Source organism: Marmota flaviventris, chromosome X, assembly GCF_047511675.1.
Source record: "Marmota flaviventris isolate mMarFla1 chromosome X, mMarFla1.hap1, whole genome shotgun sequence".
Taxonomy (NCBI): Eukaryota; Metazoa; Chordata; class Mammalia; order Rodentia; family Sciuridae; genus Marmota; species Marmota flaviventris.
In genome coordinates, this window is record NC_092518.1 from 12,404,085 (window position 1) to 12,426,808 (window position 22,724).

Sequence of the window (22,724 nt, forward strand, 5' to 3'; positions counted from 1 at the left end):
TCAGGCCCATCTGTTCCCCATTCAGCACCTCATCTCCTCACCAGCTGCTTCTGGCATCTAATATTGAATCATGCAAAATGATAGCCACTACCAAAGCCACTACCAAAATGCTTTGCAAGATGCAAAATGGTAGCCACTACTCACTGAAAATACAGCTAGTGTTACTATAGAATTAATTTTTGATTTAATTTTAATAAATTTAAATGTAAAACTGATACTTTGAGTTTAATCCCCTGACATAAACCATTCTTAAGTGTAGGTTCTGATTAGTAACTTGCTTCCAAAGAACAGAGTACAGAAAAGAAGAAAAAGGTAACTTATAGTGCAGAAACCTGGCAAATACTTCCTTGGCCAGTTGATTGAGGTGAACATCTACCAGTGATAAGTCATATTGATAACATGTACCCTTGATATGCTGTAATGAAATGGCACTTTATCTCTGCAATGATCTTGTATAAAACCTGTAACCCCATTCTGATCATGAGGAAAATATCTGCCAAACCCAACTTGAGAAATATTCTTCAAAATACCTGACTAGCACTCCTCAAAACTGTCAGAGTCATGAAAAACAAGGAAAGTCTAAGAAGTTATCTGAGACCAGAAGAGACTAAAGATATATAATTAAATACAATGTGATCTCTTTGCTGAATCCTGGAACAAAAACAACAGCAAAAATACATTAGTGGGGGGCTGGAGATGTGGCTTAGTGGTAGAGCACTTGCCTAGCATGTGTGAGGCACTGGGTTCAATTCTCAGCACACATATAAATAAATGAATAAAATAAAGGCCCATCAACATATTTAAAAATATTTTTAAAATACATTAGTGGAAAAAATGGTGAAATCCAAATGAAGACTGGAATTTTCCTATTAACTATAGGAAGGTATCAATGTTTTCTGACTGTGAAAAGGATCCAAGGTATAAAGTAATAGGAACCTCTGTACCATCTTTGTTATTTTTCTGCAAACATAAAATCATCTAAAATAAAAAAACTATTAAAAATAAAAACTATTACTTAATCCAGTTATTAAAAAACTTTTAAATATGTTTGGACAACTTGAGAATGTGAACCTATTTTTTCAACTGCAAATTTTATAAAATCTAAGTACAGAGTGAGTATTGCCAATGGAAATGTGGAATATGAAACAAGATATATTGTACGTGACACTCACAAGGCTCAGCCTCCATCAGCCCAGAGAAAGGCAGACAAAGGTGGAGAATGATGGGTGGAGGTGAGGTAGGAGGAGGGACAAGGAAAATAACAGCATATCTCACTATTCTCTTACCAACTAGAAGTCTAAAGCACACTGGTTTGCAACACCCACTCAGCTTCACCTCTTTGCTCCATCCTTGAACCCAGGAAAAGCCATGTTTAATGAACTTCCCTTATCCACTCCCGCTGCATGTGAACTCAGTTCTTGCCATGCTTGAAGCTTCAGAGCCACTACCAGTCCTAGACTTCACCTTCATAGAGATAAATCACGTACATGAAGAGATGGACATTTTCCTCTCTTTCCACTAGATGCTTATCTTCATTCTATAAGGAGAATGGCTGATCTTTGAAGGTAAAAGGCATGTATTCCCAATATTATGTACACCCCACTGTAGCCTGAACTTACTGATGAAGATGATGACAATGATGACTAATGACCTCAGAACTGTTTTTAGTTTGTTTTTTTACTACAGAATTCTTCCCAGGGTTCTCAATGTCTACCTTACCTGGCCAAATCACCATTTTCTGAGATAAATGAAGTTGAGTGGATCCCCTTTGTTACCTTTGTGAATCGACTGTACTAGCTTTCCTCTCATGCTAGCCATATGGTCTTGCCTCTGCTTAGTTTTTCCAGGGCACACGTGCAGGGAATCTAATCATGGATTCCAGGCAGCCTCTGGGCCATTATGTAAATAGGAATCCTCTGACACCCCCCCCCCCAAATCCCTTAGGAATTTCTCTAATTCATTAACTTAAATTTTAAAAAGCCACACACACATTCCTTTTCATGGTGCTAGGTGGTCTTGACGCTACTCTATTTTGGAGTGTGGCTATACTTTTAAGAATGGGGAGCATGGGATTTTATGACACTGGTTACTTAAGTGTTCAATCTCACAGGGTTGCCTAATAGGTTATTTCCCCTGCCAATATTTGTATATGCTAGCCTATTAGGTTTACACAAAATTAGAATTATTTTTCTCTTTGAAGAACTGAGTCTTTTATCAGATCTAGTGATCCCTTCTAACTCTGATAAAGCTTTTTATCTTAGAGTCTATATTCCCCAATGTAGCTTTCTTTGGGTTAGAAATCGCCTGGTATCTTTTTTATCCTATTACTTTCTACCTTTCTGAATTTTATCCCTTAAATGTGGCTCTTATAATTGACATATAGCGATGTTTTTAAAAATCCTGACAATTTCTGTTTCTTAATTGGCTAGCTTATTCACTTGTACATGTTATTAATTGTACATCTTATATTTAAACTTGTTTTTCTACTCTTTCATACATATATTTTGACAATATGCATAGATCTTCATTTTTAAGGCTGATTTTAGAGCAATTTTAGGTTCACGGCAAAATGGAGAGGAAGAGTTTTCCCATAAGCCTCCTGCCTCCACATAGGCCCAGGCTCCCCCATTATCAGCATCCAACAATGATTAATACATATAATTGATGAACTTACACTGACACATCATTATCATCCTACCTCTAACCCCTGGCAACCTCTGGCCTTTCTCCTGTCTCCGCAGTTTTGCCTTTTTTGGAATGTCATACAATTGGAATCATACAGTATGTAGACTTTTCAACGTAGCTTCTTTCACTTAGTAATATGCATTTAAGTTTCCTCCGTGTCTTTTCATGGCTTGAGAGCTTATTTCTCTTTAGCCCCGAGTTTATTTATACAACCACCTTATTTTTTTAATTTTCATTTGTCCTACTTTTTCTGTTATTCTTTCTTTCTGATTTCTTGCCATTTTTGGATTACTTGTGGTTTGTTGTGGTTTTCCTTATTTTATTGTTCTTTTTTATTTATTTAAACTTGGTAGACTTTTTTGGTGATTGCTCTTGAAATTTATTTATATACATTCCATTTCCAAAGTGGAAAATTAAATAATATTTTAACTTCCCTATAGAAAGGGGGTTGGCAAACTATGGCCCAATGAGCAAATCCATCCAACTCCTATTTTTTGCAAATGAAGTTTGATTGAAACACAGACATGTTCTTTCATTTATGTGTTGTCTGTGGCTGCTCTCATGCTCCAATAACAGGGTTGAGAAGACATGAAAAAGACTGTATGGTCAGCAAAACTTAAGAATATTTACTATCTGGCTGGGGCTGTAGCTCAGTGGTAGAGCACTGGCCTTGCAAGTATGACGCCCTGAGTTCGATCCTCAGCACCACATAAGAATAAATGAATAAAAATAAAGGTATTTTTTAAAAAGAATATTTACTATCTATCTGATCCTTTACAGAAAAACTGTGCCAGCCTCTGCTCTATGATAATGCCCTTAAGGACCTTAGGAGATTTTGACTCTGATGTCTCCTCTCCTTATTTACATATAATTGTTGTCAAGTGCATTATCATTTTTTTCTGAACTCCATAAATCTGATGTTAGTATTCCTTGTTTCCCAAGTATTTTTTGCTCATATGTACAAACATTTCTACCATTTTATTGCTCACCATTTATTTTTCCATCTTAGACTATCCTTCCAGCATTAGTTTTCTTCTTCCTAAGGTACATCTCTTAGAGGGTATTCTTTTAGTGAAATTCTTTTGGTGGTAAATCCCTGTATTTGTGTATCTATAAATATCTTCATTTTATCCTCCCTCCTGAAGTATGATTTTTCTATACAATTCTAAGCTGATAGTTATTTTCTCTCAACAGTTAGAAAATATTACTCCACTGTCTTCTGATTTCAATTGTTGTTGAAGGCAAGTGTTAGTGTAATTGTCATTCTTTTTGAGGATGATCCATCTTTTCTCTCTGGCCCCTTTTAAGATCTCTTGGCAGTTGGTGTTCTGCAGTTGAATTATGATGTGTTTAGGCATGAATTTCCTCTTTTAAAATATTCTGCTTGGTATGTTCTATTGTGTTTTTCATCAGTCTTGGAAGATTAAGGTCATTATCTCTTCAAATATTGCTCTCATGTGCTCTGGCTCTATCTCATTTTCAAGTAAATTTATGTTTGATTCTCTGTTCTGCATTCTGTGTAATTTTTGATCCTCCTTTCAATTGGATTTAATCTACTATTTAACCACTCCATTTGAGTTTTGGTAATTATATTTTTATTTATAGAAGTTTCATTAAAAAATCTTCCTGGCCACTTCTGCTAGCCTATGGTTGCCTGCTCATCTATATGATTGCATCTTTCATTTCCTTAAAAATTTCACATAGACTGCTCTGTATTGTATATCTGGCAATTCCTATATTTCTAATCATTGTGGAGATCTGAATCTATTATATATTTTTTATGCTGCCTCTGGCTAACAGTGGTCTGCCTTAACATATTGTGAGCTTTTTGCTTTATTTTAACCTATGGGAATCCTGTAGGTCTAAATTTAAAAGAAAAAAACAAAAAAACTTTTTTCTTCCAAGGAGGGTTTGCTTCAATGAAGAATCAGGAATGCTTCTGATTTAAAACTATTTCGGTCACTATGTGGATCTTGGCTTAATAAATGGGCTCCTGAATCAGCATCACCACCATAACACTGGCCCAAGTCTCAATGTTGTTATGGGTATCTGCTCCTGGAACATTCTCCCACTTTGGCCTGGACTAGAATTGGTCTTTAATTTGTGGGAACTGCAGTAGTAGAAACCTTCTACAATTTCTCCAGCTACTTGCAAGGCCAGAAATGCCTTAAATTTTATCTTATATTAGGAATGTAGGAGGAGCTGGGATTGTGGCTCAGTGATAATGCACTTGCCTAGCATGTGTGAGGCACTGGGTTCGAGTCTCAGCACCACATATAAATAAATAAATAAATAAATGTCCACCAACAACTAATAAAATATTTTTTTTTAAATGTAGCTATATATCTGATTTCCAGTGGGTGAGTCTCTCAGAGCACTCCTCCCACCTTAAACAACAACAACAACACACACAGATGCATATTTCATTTTTTGCTGAAAGCAGAAAGTTCTTTGTTAAATTTTGAAACATATTGTCTTAGAGGAAAATTATTTTTCATTGTTTCACTAATGGTACCAAATACACAACTTGTTTAGTCATTGTTTTTATCATCCTCATTATTAAGAATGACAATGGGCCTCAGGATATTTGCTTCTTATGTACAAACCTGATATTCCATATATATATATATATATATATATATATATATATATATATATATATATATATATATATATATATATAACTTATGTCCCATAAGTTAGTTGGCCTCTGGAAGTGGACAATTATGATCCTGGCCAAGAGGATAGCATTCCACTTGCCATAGCCTCACTTACACATGGAAACTGTTGATGACTCAACACTGCAGGAAAACATTATTTAGCATTCATGAGCTGCTGTTCAGTTGCCAAATGTTTTACAACCCATTTTTGTAATCGTTTCTCACTACAACTCAGGTGGTCCACTCTAGATCAGTTCCATGTCTCCCACTATTCATCTTCGTGGAACAATCCAAACATCCAAACTTCTATCCCTTTCTGCTCTACATTTATTGGATAAGTGGATTCACTCAAATGAAAAACTGGCTGCTACATCCCCCTTTTTCCTGATACTATTTTTTTTCTGGCTATGCATGAAGAAAGTGGGGCTGATCTGACAAATATGAAAGCAAATGCTTTTTTCTTTAGTTGTTGATGGACCTTTATTTTTATTATGTATTTATTTATATGTGGTGATGAGAATTGAACCCAGTGCCTCACACATGCTAAGCAAGTGCTTTACCACTGAGCTACAACCCCAGTCCAAAGCAAACGCTTTTATACTGGTTTTTCTTTGAGATCCCACTATAAAATGACACAAGGAGAAACAGTATCTAATGTCAGTACTATGGACAAGGGCCTGTCTATGAGGCTCTTTCCATTACTAGGCAAACCACTCTAGTGTTAAAAATCCCTACAGATGTATGAATAGAATGCACAAATAAAATATTTTTAAAATTTTAAAAATAAATAAGTCATATATTGACATTAAAAAATTTCATACAGATTTTTTAAAAAAATGTATGCTGTCACAGAAGGGGCAAGAAGCCTTTAAGTAGGTGCCTTGTGATAAGGGGGGAAGATTGGGTGGGGAAAATAGGGAAAACATCCCCGTAGTTACAGAAGATCACAAGGCCCCTAAGACTATGAAGGCAAGAAAGGAAATGCAGTTATTGAACTCCTGCTATGGACCTGATGCTTTTCTTTCTTGAATAAGTTACCAAAAATGTCAAAAATAATGGAGATTGCTGGGTATGATGGCATGTGTCTATAATTTCAGTTACTCAGAAGCCTGAAGCAGGAGGATCACAAGTTCAAGGGCAGCCTGGGGAACATAGCAAACTCCATCTCAGAAAAAAAAAAAAAGAACAGAGATTAAGGAGAATAACACCCATTTATCTGTCATCTAGATTTAACAGTTGCTAACACTTTGTCATATTTATTTCATCCACTTTTTGCTGAAGTATTTAGAATTATAGACATAGTAATATTTTGTCCTTAAAGCTTTATCACATCTTATATAATCACAATGCCATTATCACATCTAACAAAATTAACAGTAATTCCTTAGTATTATCTCATACTTATTCCATATTAAAATTTCCCCAATACCTTTTGTAACTGGTTGTTCAAAGCAGGATCCAATCAAGGGCCATGCATTCAATTTGGTGATTATATCTAAGACTCTATTGACCCAAATGGTCCTGGTAATTTTCATGGCTTTTTATCTTCATAACAATCCAAAAATGCAGTAATCATTATTTCCATTGTACAAATGCAAAATTGAGGCTAGAGAAGTAGTTATCCTAAGATCACAATGTTAGTAACTGTGTAGAGGATATTTCCCACACTTTTAGCTGTATCTAAATCCCCTTCCTATTTTAAGTGAGTTCTATTGCAGCTGGGTGGGGGCAGCCCAGGCTGCTAAGAGAGAGGTATATGTACTAGTTTGGCAAATTGGATACCTTGGTCCAGGACTAGAAGAGTCTAGAAGAGTAAAACTTTCTGCTATGATGTAAATATTCTGTATCTGCGTTGTCCAATATGTTACCACCAAACACATGTAGCAGCTACAGATTTAGACAGATTGATGCCAAGCTGCAGGGACAGATGAGAAATTATACACAGCATCAGTGGCAGCATTTAGAGTCTGGTGGTGTTGGCAGCTCTGAGGATTGGGTTGATAGTGGTGTTCTGGTTAGCTCACTTGTTCACTTTCATAGTCTGACCCTCTACTCAACCTGTCAATTATCTGAACCACACAACAGTCATCCAGTAAACTCCCCTTTTGCTTAAAATTTCCAGAGTCAGTTTCTGCTGTTTGAAATTAACAATCCCTTGGCACATACTGCTACTTGTCACACAATTCATTTTTTTCCTTAGGAGCCGAATCCCCATTCTTAGCTAGGCATGAGTTGTAGACAGTTGGGGCTCTGAACTAAACTATGATTAATGAGATGGAGTTGAAAGTGTGGTATGCAAATTCAGGGAAGTATCTTCACATAGGAAGCACTTTTTCCTCTTTTCCTCCTTCCAGTAGGGTGGAATGTGAATGTGATTGGCAGAGCTCAAGTGGCCATCTTGTACCATGAAGTAGAAATCAAGTCTTGAGGATGGTGGAGAATCAAAGTAGAAGGAGCAGATGACCCTGACGGTTATGAAGTCACTTCAGTAGCCCTGGATGATTACATTTATGGATAAGAGTAAAATTTTGTATCTTGTTTATGCCACTATTGATTTTTTTTAGCTGAACTTGATCCTGTTACATCTCAGCTGAACCGAATCTTAACCATAAACCCCTCAAACAGGTGTGGCTAACAGATTCAAATTTGAACCTACACCTTGGACTAAAAGGCTAGAGGCTGATATAAACTTCTTCTCTGGGACAATTCTCCAGATACTAATTTCCACATGTCTATGGGCCAAGCTATACTTTTTAGGACTCATTCACCATCTTGCTTGTACACAGAATTATTCTTTGACCCCATCAAGAAGTACCCTGTCATGGGCCTTTCCTATTAGAGGTCTCTACTCTGGCTAGGCCCCTTCTTACAGGGTGAGAAATTCTTTTAGAAATTCTAAAAGAAATATGGTTTAAATGAAAAGAATTTTGGAGTTCTCTACCCAAATGGCCCAAGTCAGGCTCCAGAGCTTTCATGGACTTCTTCCCTTGGTTCTTTTTCTCAAAAGCAGACTTTGCAGCCAGTATGACACTATATACCAGAGGTAAGGCTGAGAGGTAACTACAGGGAGGTATTAATAGATTTTACATGAACATCCCAGCCTACTGGTGCATAAGCCCATGAGGATCCATTTAGTTGGGGGTGGAATCTAGCAGTGAAGATTTGGAGGGGGTTGAGCTATAGTTTGGTGAACCAGTCTTACTCTTCCAATGCTATGATGGTCCAGCGTGGAATTCCAATGGTTCAATAATTTTTATGTCTGCTTGTGCATAAGCTTAAATACTGCTTCCTACTTGTGAAAAAACAAATGTATCACACAGTCTCCATGGCCTTCCTTCTGGGTTGTTTTCGTCTCACTTGCTCTATTATTTTCTTGTTCTCTCTCTGACATTTTCTTCTGGCTGTAATAAATCACTTGTAGGCAGGGACTTGGCTTTACATTTTTTTCTAGTTCCATGGCCCCTTAGCACAATGTGTTCTTGGGTGCATTGATCCTATGTTCAGTGTGTCCTAACTCTGGCTGTGCATCATCAGAATCACAAGCAACATGATTTAAAAACACAGAATCCTTAGCTCTACCCAAGAATTCTGAAATCCAGGCTGAGGTTAGGGAAGGTATATTTTTACAAGTTCTACAGATGATTCTGAAGGATGGCTGTGGCTAAGACACCACATACAGTGACCAACTGACTCACTCCTGACTTGAGATCAGTGTCCTCAGAGATACAAAAACAAGAGTAAGGAGATGAGAATGGGGTGAATTAAGAAGTTGATTCCCCCTGGGCCTTCTAACTTCTTTCAAGTTCCAGGGCACAGTATCTGCATCTCATTTCTGCTAGCCTCTTGGCATTAGATGGATGTCTTAGCACTTCCCATAGTTCAAAGCTTGATTATGGATTTCAAAATCAGGGTAGCAGCTGGTAGTTCTCGAGTTTCTATCTGTACTTCTTTATAGTTTTTGATGATACACTCCAAATCTTCTAGCACAGTGTCTAGTCCATTTTGTGCTGCTATAACAGAAGACCAGAGACTGAGAAATTTATTTTTACAAATGTATTTGGTTCACAGTTATGGAGGCTGGAAAGTATAAAATCAAGGGGCTGCATGTGGTAAGGGCCTTCTTGCTGCATCATAACATGGAGGAAGGCACCACATGAATGAATTAACATGAGAGAGAGAAAAAAAGAGCCAAAGGATAATTTACTCACTCCAATTATAAGGGCATTAGTCTATTTATGACAACTTTTCCCCCAGGACCCAAAGTCCTCCCCCTAGGCCCCATGTCCCAACACTGCTGCATGGAGGATCATTCAGATTCTAAACTCAAACTTTGGGAGACACATTCAAACCATGGTAGATAGTAATTGGCATACAGTGGATATTTTTGAATGCTTATCTAAGAAAGATATCTTGACATAAGTTCAAGGAACACTGCATTTGGTTCTGGAAAAATTTTAGGATCAATGAGATTTTATACTCAAAATCCTTCAAAGAAATGAATGAAGGGCTCTTTAATTTTATGTAACTGCTTACTGATAAACTTGTTTAGTAGCCAATTACTAGGCCAAGATTAGAAATATGATGGGGACTTTAAAAATCCCATCTACCTCAAAGAAATACCTGCCAAACTCTTCTAATTTATCTTTCATGATACATTTTAACCAAGACTTCTGATGCTCATATTTTAATGTTCTCATTATTTAAAATACACTCAGACATGGTAGTATATAATCACAATCTGCTTGAAGCCTTTAGTGGTTAATTCATGTTATGTTTTCTTTTAAGATAAAGGTATGTTCTTTTAGAAAACCCAGAACATATAGCAAAACTGAAGGTCAACAAATACTTAAATAACACAAAACAGGAGAACTCCAGAGCTGGGGGCCAGATGTCCTAAAGAATTTTTCTAAGGGAAAAACTCTTTGAGATGAACTGTCTCTGTTGGTTTGCTGCCCAGCATTTTCCTCATTGGAGTTGCACAAGATTGCAACAATAGCTTCATCTTTTTCTTGATCTCAGTTATTTTTTTTTCCCAATAAGTTGGGATTATTTTCAATAACTGCACTGGAAAGAGCTCTGTCAGAGTCCCTTTTTGTTTCATGCTCTAGATCTTAACTGAAAATAGTACAATAGCTTCATTAGGGACTATAAAAGGCCCACGCAGGAATCCTCGGGAAGCCACAATAGAAAGATACCAAGACAGTTTAGGAAGACGAAATGAGAATAACTATCTACTAAAGGGTCAATTAAATGTGCTCTTCCTCCTTTGCTAGAACAGGCAAGTGACTGCACTTCACCATTTGGGGTCTGCCTCCTACAATTGTTGTCATTGACTCTCCCCACAAAGCACCATGCCTTGGGGTCATCAGACTTGATGCTTGTTTAAGCCACACTGGGAGATGAGTACCACTGCTAGGTTCCCTTGAAGGAAAATGTTAAATTGAAACCAACCCCACTGTCAGTATTTCTCAGAATAAAAGGAGCCTGCTTGCTAAGTGAGACAATTGTAAAGTTCCATCTCCTCCACTCTGCTTTTTTGCCAGAATATTCTATTAACTAAGCAACATTCACAACCTTGTCAGGATTCCATATTACAGTCCACAGACTTAATTGAAACCATACAGAGAGAATGGCAAACATGGGCTAAGCTTCCCAGGGGCTTGGGATTATTGAAATGAGAGTCACATACTGTGGGCTATGATTGAGGGGGCTATGTAGGGAAGGGGGCACTCAAATGCAAGATACTGCAGTCTGGTGTATCTTAATCTTCTTGGCTTCTTCTCTTCCGTAAGAAGTTTTAAAAATAAGCATCTTAAGCTGGAAAAAGAATTTTTAAAATGATCCTCATGTCTTTATTTTAATAAAATGCCTGAGATCAGAGAGATATAGCAACTAGATATGAGACTCAAGGTCAAATAACTGGGTTGTAGCTGAATTGGGCCTGTTTGTTTGTACTCAACTATTAGAACATGGTAGCCACTGAAAATGTTTGATTAGGTGAGTGCTAGCTATTCAGTTGCAGCCTCAGGACAAGATTATAAGGAAAGCAATTCTCAAACTATATTCTATCACTTTGCATGAAAGCTTCATTCAAACGTAGACACAACAATATAGCAGAGATGAGTTATGATATAGTCAGCTTCAGACAACAATGAATCCTCTTAACTCGATGGTTGAACTGGGACACACCTAGGGTTCAATTTGGGGGTTCAATTCCTAAGGGTATAAACAATGGATGTCACTATGTTCTTATACCTGGGGTTCATGTGAGAGTAAGTAGTATGACTAAAATATTTGAAATGATCCATATATCTTGAATTCATGTGATTTCATCAGGGAGAGCTCATTTCAACATTCATGATGCTAATTAGCAAGCCATTTATTTTCACTAATAAAACTCCTTTCTGACATTTGCTATGCTCATTAGCAAAACCTAGGTGATCTAGATATCAGAAATGGGTATAATAGTAGCCTCTGGAGGGTGGCTTCTCTGCTTAGAATGCACATAGACCAGCCCTGGAGTATGTGTGCTTGATTGGCATCTGGGTTATTGCTTAACCTAAATTTGATACATGTAATACCACTGTAATTGGTAATTGGAGAAATTTTAAAGTAAATTTCAGACATTCTAACAAACTGCTTAGTGATAACATAAGAATTCAAACCCAGTCTTCTGACTTCCATTCCAAAATCTTTCCTAAAATGCCACCTGCCTCTCTTCTATTAAAAAAAGGCAGAAATTTGCTATATATATGCTAGAAATATGCCAAAATACTAAATCATGTCTGCTCATGAAATTGGGATTCTCTAAAACTGTTTCTTGGGAACCCAGATTGATATGTCCTACAACTTCTACAAAGGGGTATGTTTCAGAACTGAGAACCCACTTCCCATGGAGCCATCCACAGAAACACAGGGTGACCTGTGACTTTTCAGTATTATGGCACAAGAGACTACAGAAAACTCTATCCTACCCACAAGGTAATTTTGCCTTCTGGCTTGTTGGAGTGGAGCTGTGGAGTGTGGTGAGATGAACCCATAATAGGCACTGAATAAATACTTGTCAAGTTAAATTGTGCTAAAATCCCTGCTGGTTCCCCTGGGAGACTGGACAAGGAAACTGAAAATGTCCATGGGGCACTGATTTAGGTTTAGAATTGCTTGTTTAGAATCCTATCCTTCTGTAAGATTTTGTGTAATCCAGTGATCTTTACCATTAGTGTCATGTTAGATCACTTGAAGATCTTGTAAAACTGCTAGAGTGACTAAGCAATCTCTGGGGCCAGGCATCAGAGTTTGTTTGTTTGGATTTGTTGTTGTTTGGCAAGGTTCTCAGATGATTTGAATATGCAGCCAGGATTGATACCCAATTGTCTAATCCAGCACTTCTCAAACTGCAGTGCACAAGCCACCTGGGGATCTTCCTAGAATGCAGATTCTGATTCACTAGGTCTGGATAGAGCCTGAGAATCTGCATTTCTAACAAGCTCTTGGGTTTGCTGCTGCTGCTGCCAGCCCACTGACCACACTTTGAGCGGCAAAGGTTCAATCTCCACCCAAAGGGCTTGGGAAGCAAAACCACTAGCGCAAAACCTAAGATGGGCCAAAATCTTCTAACTCAACCCCATAATTTACCCTTCTAGAGGATGTAAAGAATATAGCTTCCATGTGAATATGAAGCAAATAAAATGGTTAAATACCTATTTTGTAAAAACGGAACTTTGACTTCCAACAGATTTGCTGTAAATGTTCATTCAGAATATTTTTCAAAGTACAAAATAGCCTACCTCTAGTTCCAAAGAGCTCACCATCTAATGTGTTCAAAAATTTTTAAAAAGCCATCTCCCCATTCCCTATTTATTAATTCCCTTTGTATGTATTGATCATCTGGGATCTTACTGCCTCTTAGTTAGCTGGCCAGAGTGTGACACCTGTGTTTATGGTTCTTTTCACAGATCTAGTTTAAGCCAATTAATTGCACGATCCAGGGAAGTTGTAGGAGAAGCTGTATCACCAATAGCCAACCAGCTGCGAATCACACAGGCAGCTGGAAAGGAAAGGACAATTTTTAAATGTAAACAAAGGGGTAGGCTGGGGCTCAATGAGTGGCCTTTTCACTATACCTACATAAGCAGACAGTGACTGACATCAGCCACAGCAGCCTGACTCTGAAGGATGAGCCAGAGAATTTTGCAAACTCAGAAAGAAAAGAAAGCCGAAGCCACTACTCACAGAGCCCAAGTTGCAAGTGCATGTGAATTATGTTATCAGCTGCACAGCAGGACTGCAGAAAGCACTAACTATGAACAATATATAAATTACAGGGGTCATTCAATGAGCAGATCAAGTGCAATTAAAATGCAAAAGACTTTTCTTTTTACCTGACTTGGAAAAAAAAATTTGCAACCTCTCTGGATCACACAAGAGTGCCTCAAATTGTCCAGAAGAGCATAAAGTGGGGAAGGGGGCTGATTACTGGACTCAAAAAGGCTAACGTGCAATTTGTGTTCTTTTTATGTAGATTAAATGCATTGACTGCAGCTTGTACTGCTTAGATACGCAGCAGGGAGTCAAAAGCTTGGGTATCAGTCAACCACAGCCAGCAGCTAAACCACAGGGCCAAATCTGTTATTGTGCCTTAGATGAGACACTTCATCTAATCTAATAGGAGCAAACCCCCTGGTCAAATAAAAGGGCATTACCAGCAGCAATGGTAGCTGTAATGTTAAGAAAAGGCACTAAATATTTTTTTTGTGAGAACATAATTAATGACTTCTCCAGCCTCCTGCTTGGTCCTTTAAGATCCTGCCTTCCAGCTCACAGGCTGTCTTGTACCCTGATGGAGAATCTCAGGATGTAAATAACAGGAGGCAGCAGTCTGCCCTCTCATTCTCTCAGTAGCCATGTGTCTTAAGTACACCACTATCCGAAAAATATGGTGTTTCTTCTCAGAGCCATGTACGCATCTTCAAGTCGAGGGAAACATTATTGGGTTTTGATGAATGTGCCCCATTAGAGCAAACAAGAGCACACAAAGGGCAGGAAGAAAGGAAATAGTGAAATGTAGGCTCTAAGACAGGGTGAAACTGGAGATAAGGATCACAGAATAGACCAATAGAATATTTAAAACTGGGATTAATCTTGGAAGACTTGAAATCCAACCTGCTCCAATTCAGGTGTTCCTGTCAAGTTTGGAATCTTTTCTAGAAAAAGGAAACCCTTTCCAGAAGCAATCCTCATAGAATGTATTCACTTCAATTTCCAAGTCACCAAACAATTCTTTAAGTGCTTTTCTGATTTTAAAGTACACATAAATACCCTAGGATGTTGTTAAAATGCCAATTCACATTCCGAAGTCTGTCTTGGGGCATGAGATGTTGCATTTCTAGCAAACTCCTAAGTGATGCTAATGCTGCTGGTTCACAGATCACCCTTTGAATAAAAAAGCTTTGGTGGGCTGGGGTTGTAGCTCAGCGGTAGAGTGCTTGCTTCATATGCATGAGGCTCTGGGTTCGATCCTCAGCACCACATAAAAATAAATAAAGACGTTGTGTCCATTTACGACTAAAAAAAATTAAAAGAAGAAAAAAAGCTTTAGAGGTCTGACCACCCTAAATCAAGCCTAAATTTGTTAGTTTGGTTGAGCCTGGGGCTAAGAAGGCCAAGATTTTAAATTTATCATCACATGGTCCTTTTCATGATCACAGCCTTAACCCTAAACAACCACCTCACACATGGTCTGTGGCCACCATCTTAGAAAAGCAAATACAAGTAGGGCAGTTTCCTGCACAATGGACATCCCATTATTGCAGAAACTTCTCTAAATGACATACATAAAACCATTTTTGCCAAATGTATTATATTGTCTATTACCAATAACAAACCACCCTAAAACTTGGTTACCTTTAACAATAAACATTTATCTTCTCAAACTCCTAGGGATCAGGAATTCAAGAGCAGCTTGGCCAAATGGTTCTGGCTTGAGATCTCTTACAATAGTGCAGTCAAATATTAGCCAAGACTGCAGTTATTTGAAGCTTTGACTGGGACTGGACAGTGAGTTTCCAAGGTAGCTTATTTACATGGTTGGCAAATTGGTGCTGACAGTTGGTGGGAAACCTCAGATCTTTTCCATGTGAGTCTCTCCACAGGGTTCCTTGAAAGTACTCATGTCACAATGATTTCTCCAAAATCCAGTGATATAAGAGACCAAGGCAGAAGTTTTTTTTTTTTTACATGAGCTCTATTATTATTATTATTGCCTTACAATTGTTAATACACCTTTATACCACAATTTATCATATCTCTGTATACAAGATATGTTGACACCAAATTCACATCTTCATACATGTATTTTGTACAACAATGAGGGTCTCCTTCCACCATCCATGCAGTTCCCCTTCTCCCTCCCTTTCCCTCCCACCTGTCTTCCCTATCTAGAGGTAATCTTCTTCCTATGCTCTTCCTCCCTACCCCATTTTGAGTCACCCCCCTTATATCAGAGAAAACATTCGGCATTTGTTTTTTAGGGATTGGCTAACTTCACTTAGCATAATCTGCTCTAATGCCATCCATTTCCCTGCAAATGCCATGATCTTATTATTTTTTAGTGCTCAGTAATATTTGATTGTGTATGAATGCAAGGCAGAAGTTTGAACACGTTTTATGACAGATCTTCTGCAGTCATATATTGGACACTTCTGTGATATTCTAGTGGTCATATAGACCAGCTGAGAATTCAGTGTGGGAGGAGACTAGACAGAGTATAAGCACCAAAAGGCAAGGATCCTTGAGGGCAATCTTGGAGGCTGGCAACTACATAAAATTAAGTCAGACTCTCTAATCCTGCTGCAAAACATGCTGAGACCCATGGTCTTCTAAATTCTCAGAACCACACTCAATACACCTAAGCTTCTGTTCTCACGGGCTGAGTTCTACACATACTACCAGTTGATCGTCTGTTTCCAAACCTCTTTATGATCATTGTTCCACTTATCAAAATTAAGTAATGTATACAACATGTAAATTGATGAAATGTAAATGCAAAAAGGAGTTTATATGGAAACTAGGTTTCAAATTTTGGAAAGATTCAGTAGTACTGGGTAGCTGAAACTGCTATTGAATGAGGTGTGTGCCAAACAATTATAAAAGATTGGAAAAAAATTAGTTAAAACTTGGAGGGATTACCACTTCACAAGTGTCTTACTCCACTTTCAAGAAACTGAAACTGGAAGTCATAGATGGTGCAATTAGGCACAGTTCATGCACGAAGGAAAGCCCGTGACTCCTATCAGTGGATTTGTGTTCAAAGAAAATGACTTGGATGTACAGCAAAAGCTTAGTGAATGAAGTCATATTTACGTTTTAAGTTAAATAGAATGCTTCAAGTTTGTACCATTTTTTGTATGATTCCCCACTTTACCTTATTGTTTTTTCAGTCAAGAAACTAAATTCTGGTTCAGATGGATAATGAATACATCTATTATAAATGACAAGTTATTCCTGGGACTGGCACTTTTGTTTAGAATAGAAAGAAGGAAGGATAGAGCTAGAGAGAAGGAGAGATTTGACCATCTGGTTTTAGAAAGTTGAGGCTGAAAGACAATTTATCTGCAACCTCATGTAGTTGCTGCCAATAATTTTGGACCACAACTGCCCTATTCTACACATACTTTGACTTTTATAATGTCTTCTGACAGCTTTTTTCCCCCTTTCAAATCAGCTTGTCTTGTATTTTAAACTGATCTCACCCGCACATAATGGTTAGGTAGCCATATTGTTTGCTGGCTACCAAAAATTCATGTTCCACTTCCCGTGGTGTAAAGCTGATGCTAGGAAACAGTTTCACAGATAAAGATTACATTCTCCCGCCCCATTTCCATCCAGATGTGGTCCTATAGCCAGGTCTCATGGATGACATACAACTGGAAATGATATGTGGCACTTCTCGGCTATGATTGTGAAGAACTAGATATACCTTATCAGTGGTCTTCCTCCTGCTGGCTGTATGCACAGGACTCTTCTTGGGGACAAAAGAGCTACAAAGTGGAAGAAGCCCAAGTCCTTGAATGAGCACCAGTGGGAAAATCACTCACTTGCTGACAAGGAACATACACAAGGGACTTGTGTATGTTTATCTTAACTTTCTGTGTTAAGATACTCAGATGCGGAGAACTGTTTGTTATAGTAGCTAGTATTACGTTACTTTAATACAAGGGCTGCTTGCTTGGAGACTTGCCCCTGTTCATCCTTCTGCCCCTTCTTCCTCCTACCCCAGATTCTTTTGTTTCACTGGGAGTATTCCTCTCTGGTATGAGCTATGTATTGTAAACCTGTGGGGTCTGCACAATTAGTTGTATGCAAAATATTATCTATAGGTGTATTTTTCTGGAAAGAGCATCCAGTAGTTTTGTAGGCTTCACACAGAAGCCTGGGAGCCCTCACATAGTTATGAAAAGCTACTCTAAGAGATTCTCCTCTGATATTTTATTCCTAATTTAATCTGAGACCTTAATTCATTCACTCTATGATTTAGAGCTCTGAATATCTTTGGGTAACCATCAATGCAGATTAAAGTGAAAGCAAAAGTAAAGAGCTCTAGCTGGGTTGTGTGCATTCGTAGAGGCACATTTTGTTATGAACAGAATGGTGGACTTCGAAGGCTGAATGAAAGCTCCCTCTGGGACTTACTAAGTAGCTGCCCTTCTCTTGTTACAGTAAGGACCAACCCAAAGTGTCTCCTAGTGACCTCAAAGAGCTTCTATGTTCCCTTTCCAACAGTCTAATTTATGGCCTAGGACTAAGAAGATCTTGTTTTTGTATATTCCGAGAAGTAATTCGATGCTAGCTCAACTTGTGTCCTGAGACATTTACGTCCACCAAAACTGCCTTAACGGGAGGACAGTAAAAAGCATGGCCTGTAGGATTCTGCAAGGGGCTGGAAATATGAAACAGTGGATCATGCCTGTCCCAAGCATTGAAAATTACTGGGTGGAACAAAGGGTCTCTAGAGGGTTCATTATTCATATGAAGCTGTCTAGTCTCTTCAGAAGCTGGGAATGACCTGAATTCTAAGCCACAGGTTGACATAGAGCTTCCCATTTTACTTGGTGTCTTTTAATAGAGCAGATATAAATACATCACTTTCATCTTGAAGGAGTGTGGAGAATTATGGTGCCACAACATAAAGTTCTTTCCTCTAAGAAGCAAGTGCACAGGTAGGAGGTAGAAATGCTAATCCAGCTAAAATAGGGGAGTATTAATCTTACAAGACCTGCCCCCACACACCCTGCCATGTTTTTGACTAGGGTCTGCAGATATTTTCACTTGTTCCAGTTTTTAGGCAAGGCTTTATATACTTCACTCTTTGGATATTCCAGACCTAGTTCTAAAACTTGGACTTTTGTTTAATCTAGTAGTTTACAAAGTATGATCCCAGCAGCATCAACAAATCTTATACCTATCCCAAACCTGCTAAATCAGACATTCCATGGATGAGGCCAAGCAAAGAGTTTTAACAAGCCCTCCTGGTCCTTCTGATGCATGCTCAGGGGTGAGACCTTCATCAAAAATCCATCCTGGGCTGGGGTTGTGGCTCAGTGGCAGAGCGCTTGCCTAGCATGTGTGAGGCACTGGGTTCAATCCTCAGCATCACATAAAAATAAGTAAATAAAGGTATTGTGTCCATCTACAACTAAAATTTTTTTTAAAAAAACCCATCCTTCACTGCTAAAATTTGACTCACTCAGTTTCTTAGTAGACATACATCAATTTTCTTCCAAGAGTGAAGTGGTGTAAATAAATCCAAAGGCGTTTCAGTTTTTTCATCTAAGAACCACATAGCAGGAAAAAAAAAGTTTACCTTCTGAAAAGTTGATGGTCTCCCATTTATGATGGTTTGATTTAATGATTTTTTGACTTTATGGGATTGCAAAAGTGATATGCATTCAGGAGAAACCATACTTTGAATTTTGAATTTGGATCTTTTCCCTGGCTAGTGATATGTAGTGCAATGTTCTCTGGGGATGCTGGGCAGTGGCAGAGATCTGCAGCTCCCAGTCAGCCCCACAATCATAAGAGATGACAACTGTCCTGTGTTGCTTAGCTAGGACATGCAGTAGCTTAGGTGTGTTCAATACATTTTAGATTTAGGATAATTTCAACTTGCACTAGGTCTATCTGGATGGAACCCCATTATAAATCAAGGAGCATCTCTGTACTATGAAATACATCCCATCAAGTCAGGCATTTCTAGGTCTTCTTTGTCCCCAGGTGCTCCTGCGTTGTTGGCTCCCTCTGAATTGTAATGTGTGGGAAGACCTGTTGGGCACTCACAACCCACCATATCCTGCTCTCACATGCAGAAAAGAGATTTCTCCCCAGCTAAAAGATAGCCTTATAATCTCTTTTACTTTAATCTACTCCTTTAGATCATGTAGCTTGCAATGTTCATATTTGCCTTTGGAGTTTATTAGAGGGAAGACTGCTTCTTAATGATCAGAGCTTTAAAGCAATTAATTTGGTGCAGAAGTCACTGTCTGGGAGCTCTGACTCTCATGCTGTCCACCCCATTTGAAGTGTTCTCTTGGTTCTCTCTTCTTCCTCCTCTTTTCCTCATCTCATTACCACTTCATTTTCTGCCTCTTTGTTCCTCCTCTGTTTTATTCCTTTTCCTCTGTCTATTCCCAACACCTTCTAACATTGCACTTCTCAATGTTTATTTTGAATCATCTGGGAGTCATACGTAAAATGTAGATTGCTAAATATCATTTGGGACCAAAGGTATCATCATTAGGGAGTGCTGTCCACGAATCTGCCTTTATAAATATCTCCCCCGGTGAGTCTAACACTTCCTGGTTTACCAATCACCCTTCCAAGGTTCCTGAAGGCAGTCTGGCATGTTTTAGGAATTAGAATGGCAAGCTCTGTTCTAAAGGGTCTGAAGTGGGCTGGGCCACATGTCTGCGACATTGGGTGGCAGTCACCTGGCTTCTTTGTGGTCTCTGTATTTATTCAAAATGTCTTTGAATGGACAAATTCACAGATGAATTTTACCAGACTTTTGAAGAACTAACACCAATACTCCTCAAACTATTCCATAAAATAGAAAGGGAAAGAACTCTTTCAAACTCATTCTACAAAGCCATTATTACCCTACTAGCAAAACCTAATAAGAACACAACAAAAAGCCAAATACAGTGGGGCACACCTACAATCCCAGCAGCTTCGGAGACTGAGGCAGGAGGATCACAAGTTCAAATCCAGCCTCAGCAATTTAGCAAGGCCCTAAGCAACTTAGTGAGAGCTTGTCTCAAATAAAAAAATAAAAAAGGCGATGGATATGGCTCAGTGGTTAAGTATACCTGAGTTCAATCCCACATACCAAAACAAACAAACAACAAAATAGCATGACATAAAAAACAGACACATAGATCAACGGAACAGACAACCCAGAAATAAAACCATACATCTGTGGCCACCTGATTCTAGACAAAAGAGCCAAAAACAAGTCTTGGAGAAAAGACAGCCTCTTTAGCAAATGGTGGTTGGAAAAACTAGACTTACACATATAGATCCCTATCTCTCACTCTGTCCAAAAATAACTCAATGTGGATCAAAGACCTTAATGTAAGACCTGAGATTCTTCTCTCACCAAATGGTGGATGAGACCGGTGCACCAGGAGGACCCAGAGGGCCTGGAGACTTCATGGCCCCAGAATGGGTGACCACAGGGGCTTCCATATAGGCTTTGGCAGTGGCCTCCAAGGCCAAGATCACAATGGGAGTTGGGACCCTGGCCAAGTGGCTTGAGGCTTATGGAGATAAGACCAAAGACAAGGAGTGTATCCTGGTCACCAAACTGGGCTGCCTGGTCAAGGACATGAAGATCAATCCCTGGAGGAGACCTATCTCTTCTCTCTGCCTATCAAGGAGTATGAGGCCATTGACTTTTTCCTGGGGGCATCACTCAAGGATAAGATTTTTGAAAACCATGCCTGTACAGAAGCAGACCCTTGCTGGCCAGCAGACTGATAGCATTTGTTGCTCTCGGGAACTACAATGGTCACGTTGGCCTGGGAGTTAAGTGCTTCAAGGAGGTAGCCACTGCTATCTGAGGGGCCATCATCCTAGCTAAGCTCTCCATTATTCCTGTGTAGAGAGGCTACTGGGGGAACAAGATTAGCAAGCCCCACACTGTCCCTTGCAAGGAGACAGGATGTTGTGGTTCTATGTTGGTGTGACTCATCCCTGCCTCCAGAGGTACTGGCATTGTCTCAGCCCCTGTGCCTAAGAGGCTGCTGCTGCTGCTGGTATTGATGACTGCTATGCTTCTTCCAGGGGGTGCACTGCCACCTTGGGAAATTCACCAGGCCACTTTGATGCCATCTCTAAGACATATAGCTACTTGTCTCCCAATCTCTGGAAAGAGAAAAAAGATATAGATCTAGGCAATGATTTCCTGAATAGGACTCCAATTGCTCAAGAAATAATAGTAAAAATTGACAAATTAGATTGCACCAAATTAAAAAGCATCTGCACAGCAAAGGTAACAATGAACAGAATGAAAAGACAGCCTACAGAACCCGAGAAAATCGTTGCCAGCTATGCATCTGACAGAGGATTAATATCCAGAATATATTAAAAAATTTAAAACAAAACTGCAATTCATCCAATTAATAAATGGTTAAAACAATTAAATATCTTTAGACATCAGGGAAATGCTTTAAATCAAAACAACACTGAGCTTCTATCTCACCTCTGTTAAAATGGCTACTTTAAACAACAACAAAATAACAAATGCTGGCAAAGATTGGAGAAACAAAAGGAATCCTTATATGCTGTTGGTAGGAATGTAAATTAGTACAGCCAATATGGAAAACAGTATGAAAATTCCTCAGAAAACTTGAAATAGAAGTACCACACAAACCAGTTATACCACTCCTAGGTATATATCTAAAGGAATCAAAGTCAGCATACTACAGAGATACCTGTACACCCATGTTTATGGAGGTACTAAATTCACAATAGTCAAGCTTTGGAATCAGCCTAGAGGCCCAGCAGTGGATGAATGGATAAAGAAAGTGTGATATATAGAGACAATGGAGTATTAATTAGCCATAAAGTGTCTGAAACTGGAGATCATGTTAAGTGAAATAAGCCAACTCAGAAAGACAAATATCACATGTTTTCTCTGTGAAATTTAGCAGGGAAAAGAATGACATGAAAGTAGAAAGAAAACTAGGAGGTAAAAGGAAGGGAACCAAGGAGGGGGAAGTAGGGAAATAGGGAGGATGGAGAAGATCAACACAGGTGACATGCATGTATGCACAATGAACTTCATTATTCTCTACAATCAACATACATGAATACACTAATATA

At 38.7% G+C, this 22,724-nt stretch overlaps 1 pseudogene; it reads left to right on the forward strand.

Annotated features, from left to right (window-relative positions):
* The first annotated feature begins 21,000 nt into the window (after window positions 1-21,000).
* Window positions 21,001-21,987, forward strand: LOC114085996 (small ribosomal subunit protein uS5 pseudogene; annotated as a pseudogene).
* Window positions 21,988-22,724: the final 737 nt, after the last annotated feature.